The following is a 9,254-nucleotide window of genomic DNA, read 5'->3' on the forward strand; positions in this document are numbered from 1 at the left end:
CTGTGTAGTATGATGTGATTTTAATTGTTCAAGCTCTTATTTCCTCCTGTGTGAATTTCTGCAGAGTGTGAGAAGTTTGTTGGGCTAACTACTAGTGTACTTGTTTGTTATAAACAAGCTGCCAGAATTGTTTGGATAACTGCTGTGATTAAGAATTAAATTGTAACTAGCAGATCAAAGACCCAGAAAAGATTTGTAACAGTTACGTCATCAACTTTGGTGTTTGTGAGGATTACTGAACCAGGTCCATATAATCTTCACACCTCATGGATCTACTGTCACAAATATTTATTAAAGCTAACTTATGGCACCATAATCAGAACAGGTAAACAGAAACATGGGGACATGTAAGCTGTGTTACCTATAAAATCCTGTATATCTTGGCTTTGAAAGACCACCTAACACAAAAAAGGTATATATATTTAATGTCAACCATGACTGACTAGAGTCATACTGTTTCAATGTGTTCAGATTATGTTAAAGTACCAGAGTATATACACATTCTGTATTTAATCAACTAACTAGCTTCACTTATCAACCTAAAAGAACCCTAATCTTAGAGCAAGAGGCCCAATGGGCCTGCATCACTCACCAGGTATTCATCCCAGCAACTAGTTATACTATGAACACCAAAGCTTGAAATCAATTCCATCAAAGGCGTTAAATCAACCAAAGATATATGTCATTTACTCTAATTGTGGCAAGCTTTGATGTGGCACTGGCATTTTTTTCTAAATAGATAGTTAAAGATTTACAACAAGTTTGACCCCTGCTGTATTGAAAGGTTACAACCTAATTAATTCAAATAATTTAATAAAGTTGTTTATCCTTCATACCATCTGATGCTACTTGCCAAAAGTTAGGAAATTTTGATATGATAGGTGGCACCAAATTTGTTTTAAGAATTGATACATTTTTCCTTTTGGAATTTGAAATGTAAAAGCTGAAGAATTCATTTGAACAAATGTAATAGCCCTTCATCTACGCTATTGGCTAATATCATGACCCTCGACCTCTTTGTGATTCAGGTTGTATAAGACTTACACATCTGAATCCTTCGACTTTGAAAGTTGATCAAGATTATCATTTTTTTCAGTAATTATATACCACTAATGGGTCGATTATCGGGTATAAGGAGGGACTTTTCAGAATGTGATGATCAATTTTGATAAACCAATCTGTGGTAAAGACAATTCAGTGAAAACACACCTTCCATGTTTTTAACTCAAAAGCACATGAGGAAAAGATTGAAACACTGCATGGCCAACCAGGCAGACATTTAGCTGAAAGTGATTGAAAACCAAAAGGTATGCATGTGTATCTACAGAAAGCAAAATTCCTCAATATTGGTCATATATATGAGCAAAAAGCACAACTCATATCTCTGTCCAATAAGTACACATACAAGGAACTGACCAAACAAGATAAGACTTTGAGCCTATCATATAAACAGGTAAGATAATGTAGTCAGTTACAATTGGTAAAAACATACTGATTGTTTCAGCTTCCTCCAATCGATGACTGATTGTGATTTTCGACCCATATCCCAACACTATAACACACTCACCTTGCTACCCCAAAAAAACACTTGAATTTGATTTCCAGATCAAAAGTCTTACCACAACAAGACACCCTAGCACTTCCATCCGGAATGACAAGAGGTATTGGTGTAAACTTATATCAATTTAAAATTGCTGTAAATGAATTTTAAAAGTTTTTGACAGATTTTCGAAAAGTTTCTCAAAGAGCTGAACATGTGGCTAACTAATGCCAATGAAACAGTAAACCTGTTTGGAAACTTTAAACCAAAGTACATCATACCTTGGTGTAAAAGCCTCGGACATTTTAGTGATAACACCCAACTTTAGGAAGGGCCAATTTTCAGAAAGCAATCCAAAAAATATCATAACTCTACGTAGAAAAGTACTTTGCTAAACTCAGTTTCAATGACACACTTGTCACCTCTCATATACTTCAAACACTTAGATTACAAGGATTGGTGATCCAAGTGAGATCAATTTGAAAATTGCCCTTATTAGTTAGATATCTTAAGATATAGTGAAATAAAATGTTTCAGAGTATTTTATTTCAAACGGTTTGAATTGTTCAATAATTTTATTCAAATATTGCTCAATAATAATAATGAAATTTTTTTTCAAAAAAGAGAACAATTTGAGAAGGGAATATTCACCATTCCTAAAATTCAACCACTGGAATACATTAAAAGCATTATGGGATTAGTACAGTAGAGTGGGTTTTTTTATGTTATTTAAAGGTCAGGTGAACTCACATGAACAATTAAACATACAACTTTTTTAACGATAACAACAATTAATGAAAGCCTGATTTGTTAATAACACAAGAATTAAAAGCATAAATTGAGGCCCTCACTAGCACTCCTGTAGTAATTTTCAGTGACATATCTTTTTTGGTTAGAATGAGGTGACATCGTGTCACCCGACCTCTTATAAGGGTCAAGTTGTTCACACACAATTAGTCTCAACAATTTGTTTATCGTAAGTTTTATTAATAAACATAATTTTTTTTCTCACTCAAAGCTTCCTGTGTGCTCTGTCTCACTCTCTACATATATACATGTATATGTAGAGTCTGTGTTAAGGACACCAGGCTCATTAGTGACCACAGCGTGGAAAACTTTCTGATAAATATCCTGATAAACATATTATTAAGCATATGGTAAATGTCTTTGAAGTTCTGATAGACAAAATTTATCTCAAAATAGACTTTTGACAAGAGCATTTTTTAGCATGAGGTCCAATAGTTTAAAATGTACATCTGGCTACACTTGATTTTTAACTGGGTTTTTACTTTTTCGTTAATTGTTTTAATTTCCAAATAACATAAAAACTTGCTTTTAATTAAAAAATTTAAATGATTGTAAAAGAAAGAATTTTGGTTTTATTTCTTTGATATTGCTGAATGATATAATATACTTTTCCAACTTGATATCCTTTTAAAAGAAAAAGCTATCCTTTAACAATAGTGAAAAAATGGCCTGTATAGCTGATCTGTTCCACAGATTATGAAGACAGGGTTTCAATGGTCACTTTTTCATAGAGGACGTAATTCCAATATTCTATGACATTTGATTCCTATGACCTTTAAAGTTAGCCAATGTAACTTTTTTGAATACATCCGATAGCCCTCCATATGCATCCTAGCATTCTATTGGCTCATTGTTTTGATTCTGGTCTTTTTGGTAATTGAGAAGAAGTCATTTAAAGATTTTGGTACATTTGACCCACGTCACCTTGAAAGTGGGTCTGGGTTATTTGAACAAATGTAATAGCCTTTCCTTTCTGCATTCTACTTGCCCAATATCCTGTCCCTAGATACCTCCTGAATATTAAAAGAAAATAATCCCTAGTAAAGCATTAAAGCTGGACGGATGTCACATTGGCAGCCAGATACCATATGGCATAGACATGTATAAGCTCACATGCCCTTTGCACTGGCAAGATCAACTGGTATCTGAGTGTAGAACTCTTTTGAAGTAGAGATGTTACAGCAGCATCACATGCCTCCTTAAAACATCTTTCTTCAAACTGAATCTAAAGTATATTTTGGAACATACATTGAGTGCTTCATTTATAACTCTTTAACTTTTTCAATCAAAATTGCTTCCTGAGTGATTTCACATTCTGAAAAAAATATTTAGCTTCTGTTGCTGAAATAGAACCAGGAAAAGATTTTAACTGTTAACTGCACTCCCACTATACAGAAATTTTGTCTGGCTACCTTATAGGATTGTACCTGTTTGACAATTGTTAATTCAAAATTCCTTGAATTCAGTGGATATTCTTAAAATGCTGGAAAAAGGGGATCACACATCTATACAATTTTGCATTTGGCATGATATCTATCAATAATAACGCAATTCTCTATTGTTTTGCAGAAACAAATCATAGCAAGGCGGCATATACCCTTAACAAAAATACATATATAAAAAGTGAGTTTGACAGCAGAAAATCTCAAACTGATAAAACAATCCTGGCAAAATTACGTAACTAGGAAAGATCATCCGAGCAAAATTACGTAATCAGCACAGGAAAGAACCTACACGAAATAGCAAACACAAAATTTCCATCGTATGCCTATAAACCTAAAGCACTCACTCAAGTTTCCCTATGTCAATAAATCTTTGAAGTTTACTTAGTTCAACAGAACCTCATCAGCTTAAACAAGGAATCAAAATAACCACCACTCTGAGAAAACTGTTTTCTTTTTAGATAGCAGTTCCTTTTTTCTTTCAATATTATTTTGCAGTACAATGATCGTTTTGTCTTTTGATCTTTTTTTCATAAGCATAGTTCCACTGTATTGAAAGGTCTTGGAACAGAGAAAGCAATCTGAAGGATTTTTTGTTTAAGAAAAGCATTGTCATATATTTCAGGATAGAATCAAGACTCTGTAAGTTTACAGTCAATTAAGCTTTTCTTAAAGGCCACCTGTTTATAGAGGCCAATTTTGTTTGGTAATAATTAATAAAACCTCTACATAAAGGTCACCTTTCTATAGGGACCACCTTTGATTGGGAAATTTTAATCAAACTTCTACATAAAGGCCATCTGTCTATGAAATTAATTTTTCTCTGCTCCTTTGTATGACCTTAATAAACAAGTCTGGTTGTATTTGTGGTCTATAATAAAATATCTGGACTTCGTACCCCAATGAAAATATGCAAAATATTCAGTACAATTATATTTGTTACACAAAGACCTAGTTCTCACAAGAATTTCTAAAGATTATGGTACATATACATAGAGCCGATGTTATGGCATTTATCTGCTGATGAATACACTGTACCTGTATGTTGTCAGACTTCACAGTCATGGTGGTTATCGCACACCACATCTTAAAGTTTTGTGAAGTTTAAGGTCATAACCACATAAATTGAATGTCGACAATAATAATTTTCACATGTGAGCTGTTAGCATTCACGGTAATATTTTGGATAATATAGTATTTTATACCTAGATTTATGATATTTTTATATAAAATGGGAAATAAAAGCTCTCAAAATTGATGGCTTATTCCATATGTCATTTCTCAGATCATGTTTGCGTGAAAAAGTGTAGACACTGATTTTATCAAAATATTCTCAGGCAGTATGTAAATATGAAATGCAATATTTGGTTACCACAATACCACAATGATGATTGGTTGGTGCAAAGCTATATCTGGAAGTAAAGATACCAGGCACTCAAATACACAACTGTATGTATTCTCCAAAAGTTCACATCTGCCAATTTTCTCAAGAAAATTATAAATATATGAATGAAATTTGATATGATGTTATAAAATAATGTGTAGACTGACATGGGAATTCTTGAGGAAGTTAATTTTTTTCTTTATTTTGACTTTCTTTATATTTTGTTTTAAAAACTTTCTCACCATATCAAAACTTGGTCAACAAGTAGCCTGGCTACAGTATGTCGGTTAATCAGTTTCACACTTAAGGTAAATAAAAACAGTTGAAGGAATATCCTGGTGACAGCCATTGTTTCAAGAGAGACCTGTGTGAACAACAGAATTGAAATCTTTCTAAAATCTAAATTGGTTTATAAAGAGCTCAAATCTAACCTATTTTTTGGCTGTAAATTGGCAACTAAATGTGAAAAACTCTCAGTAAGGACACCCGTTCTTCACTTGACTTCCTTCCAACATGTTGATACCCATTTATATGTCTGGGTGAACTTGAGCAATCTGTTAACAAGGACACATAAGAATATAAGTAACACCTTAGCATTCAGTTGCATTATATAAACCATATTATAACATACCAAAACTTCTTTTCATTTAGGTTTCGCTGAAGATTTCTTGGAAACACAATATCATCTTATATATTGCCATATGAAAATTGATGTTGATTTCCAGCATTACAATATGCCAGCTTGACAATGTTGCCAACTTCAAATTGGAGGTAAGATGCAACAGGTGTAGTGCATGACTCAGAAACATCTATGTAATCAAACATGCATCATGGGTTTAACATGCATTCAGTGAAAAAAACCAAGAAAAACACTGTCTACAAATTTGAAATTTTAAACAAGAAATCTAGAAAGTATATATTAGAGTGAAAATAGCATTTTCACCTTGAAGAACTTTGCAATATGATATCTTTTTTTTCAAACATTATAATTCTTTGATGTAATTCATCAACTAAATGATAAATTACATAACTTTTTTAAATTTCTGGAAAGATTGTGTTACATCCATATGATAAAATATGTAGGGACAAACTTTCATGAAATTAATTAGCTAATTGAAGATAACCTGGGATCATAATGATATTATTCCTATATAATATCTTTTTTCCTAAAATCTTGTCAATCACTGACAGAAGTTATTTAATCCACAACATGATGTTCCTTGTTCTCACCTATAGATATGCAATAAAACAAATTTTCATGTTGTTAATATTTCAAAGAACAAAACAGGTAATGTAAAAAGCACATGGAGAACTAGGGAAAACAACAAACATTTATTAATATTGTTGGCAGGGAGCAAGGTGACAATATGAATAGATTTTAATGTGGTACCCTGTAAATTGGCCATGACCTTTGAACTATGCATCTAAAGAGTTATAATAAATAGATGGTCAGCTTATGGTCAGTATCTTATTTTGAAACAAAATACACCTCAAAGTTACCTTGACATTCCCAAATTAACACCCTGAATCATTATTAAGGAATCTGTAAAGATTTTTAAATAATGCATGACAAAAGGGAAGGCCTTTCCTTCACCTTCATAAACCATTGTATCAACGTCTAAAAGATAAGATGTCAGATATGTATTAGTAAAGTTAACTTATTCACAGTGACTTTCCTGGACCTTTTAATCCAGAAAGTTTGATATACAGTGATATTTGATTTTGCATGGGTTGCAAGAAATGTTTTGAACAAGAGTAAAACACCATGGTGTTTTGATTAAGATTATCGTATGATTGATAGACAGATTCACACTGCTACACTATCATACTCCCTTTTAAACCAATTCATAGTATAAATGTTAATCATTTGGCTGAAACAACATTTTGAAATATTAAGGACCTGTGTTGTGATTTCCTATCGAATCCAAAATGTATCAAAACAAGATGCTTTAATATTTTTTCTGTACGAAAGAGCAAAGACACATTCACAAGTCTATTTTAATATCCTCTTAAGATTTGCTGTAAAATATCTGACCTTTCTGGATATTCTAAATGATTACTTTGTATTTCAATAGTGTTTTTTCACATATATCAATAGAATTCTAATCGGTTTTCGGACTACACACCGGTCATATATCTTCAATAAAAGACATAGTTATCTTATTAGTAGATGTATTTGGCCCAAACACTATTTTTATTACCTTCTCAGTTTACAAACACTATACAAATAGGTAACTGGAAACATGTCAGAATTGAAAATACATTTCTAAGGTATAATGATTACCAAGCAGTCAACTTTAAAACTAATGAATTTTCTTGTATCTCGTGAACATTTTTTCAAACATTAACATTTTCCGGTAAGGATTTAACAAACATTAAAACTTCTGATTCTGCCTCTTGGTGTATTAATGATATGTAAAACCATTTATAAACCATGTTAATCTAAACTGTGAATTTTTGTAACAACATGGGTCAATTTTTTTTATCTTTTGAGCCGTCAGGTGTAGGGAGGTACCAGAACACCTCTGCCAATGGCAAGGGCAGATAAGTCCATTCACATATATATCTACAGCTTGTACAAATTACCTTAGCCAAAAATAAATCTGTAACTCTGTCAAATTAACCATACATCTTTCACAACTTGGTAATGACTTAAAGAGTCAGGTTCTAAATATCCTTAGCATTAGTATCACACTACCATAACCAAGTCAATTTGTCTTGACCTTTCATGCTCTGACCCTGAAGTTCAACATACTCCTTTGGTTTTTAAGATAAATGCATTAAGGAGATGGTGATGAACCAAGCAGGGATCTTTAACTGGATAACTGTAAAAGCTACCGTCTATTAGTTTCATTGAGGTATGTCAGACCCCAGGTTACACGCTATTATGAAGTCAAGAGACCCTGTTGTGTGAATTTTATCATGAAAATAGTTTAGATTTGTATTTGTATCAAGGATTGATTCGAATAGCTATATATAGACTGATAGAGGCTACATTTGAGCAATTCAGTTTTAGTTATAACTCAATTGGGTTGGAATTCATAACATGAAGAAATATCAGCAGTGGTAGAAGCAAGCTAAGCCAACAAACCAAGCCAAAGTTGTGATGTAGTCAACATTGCCGATCACCAATCTTTACATATGTGCCAGTCTTTGATTAATTTGACAATTTAAGCTTCCATATGATAGCCAACTTAGCCAATCTGAGGTTATGATAGTTAAATTATAATGACCAATCGGCCAAGCAGATCAAAAACGCTATGGTAGCCAAAATTGGCAATAAGTCAATCTGACACCATGAGAGCCATCAAGCCAATCAGTCAAATCTGGAGCTTTATCTACAATACCAAATATGTAGCCAGTCAGCCATTCTGTGACTGTTAGCCAGCACAACTGAATCTCCCAATTTCTTTCTGTGGCTATTCCACTGTGCCATTTGAGCCAGTAATCATACATTTAGAGAAAAGTGGGCCAAATGAAAGGTGCAAGCAAGTATAGCCAGTTAGCATTCCTGAGACTGTGGTAACCATCATACCAAATCTGCCAATCTGTAGGCTTGGCAGCTAGCATGGCCAATCAACCAATCTGTGGACTTGGCAGCCAGCATGGCCAATCAACCAATCTGTGGGCTTGGCAGTTAGCATGGCCAATCAACCAATCTGTGGACTTGGCAGCCAGCATGGCCAATCAACCAATCTGTAGGCTTGGCAGCCAGCATGGCTAATCAACCAATCTGTGGACTTGGCAGCCAGCATGGCCAATCAACCAATCTGTGGACTTGGCAGCCAGCATGGCCAATCAACCAATCTGTAGGCTTGGCAGCCAGCATGGCCAATCAACCAATCTGTGGACTTGGCAGCCAGCATGGCCAATGAACCAATCTGTGGGCTTGGCAGTTAGCATAGCCAATGAACCAATCTGTGGGCATGGCAGTTAGCATGGCCAATGAACCAATCTGTGTGTTTGTGAGAGGTGGGAGCCAGTACGCCAAATCAGCCAATGTGTGTTTTTGTGAGAGGTGGGAGCCAGCATGGCCAATCAGCCAATCTGTAGGCTTGGCAGCCAGCATGGCTAATCAACC

The sequence above is a fragment of the Ylistrum balloti genome, unplaced genomic scaffold (assembly GCF_031769215.1).
Source record: "Ylistrum balloti isolate Yb309-2 unplaced genomic scaffold, AGI_CSIRO_Ybal_v1 Utg370214, whole genome shotgun sequence".
In the NCBI taxonomy this organism is placed as follows: domain Eukaryota; kingdom Metazoa; phylum Mollusca; class Bivalvia; order Pectinida; family Pectinidae; genus Ylistrum; species Ylistrum balloti.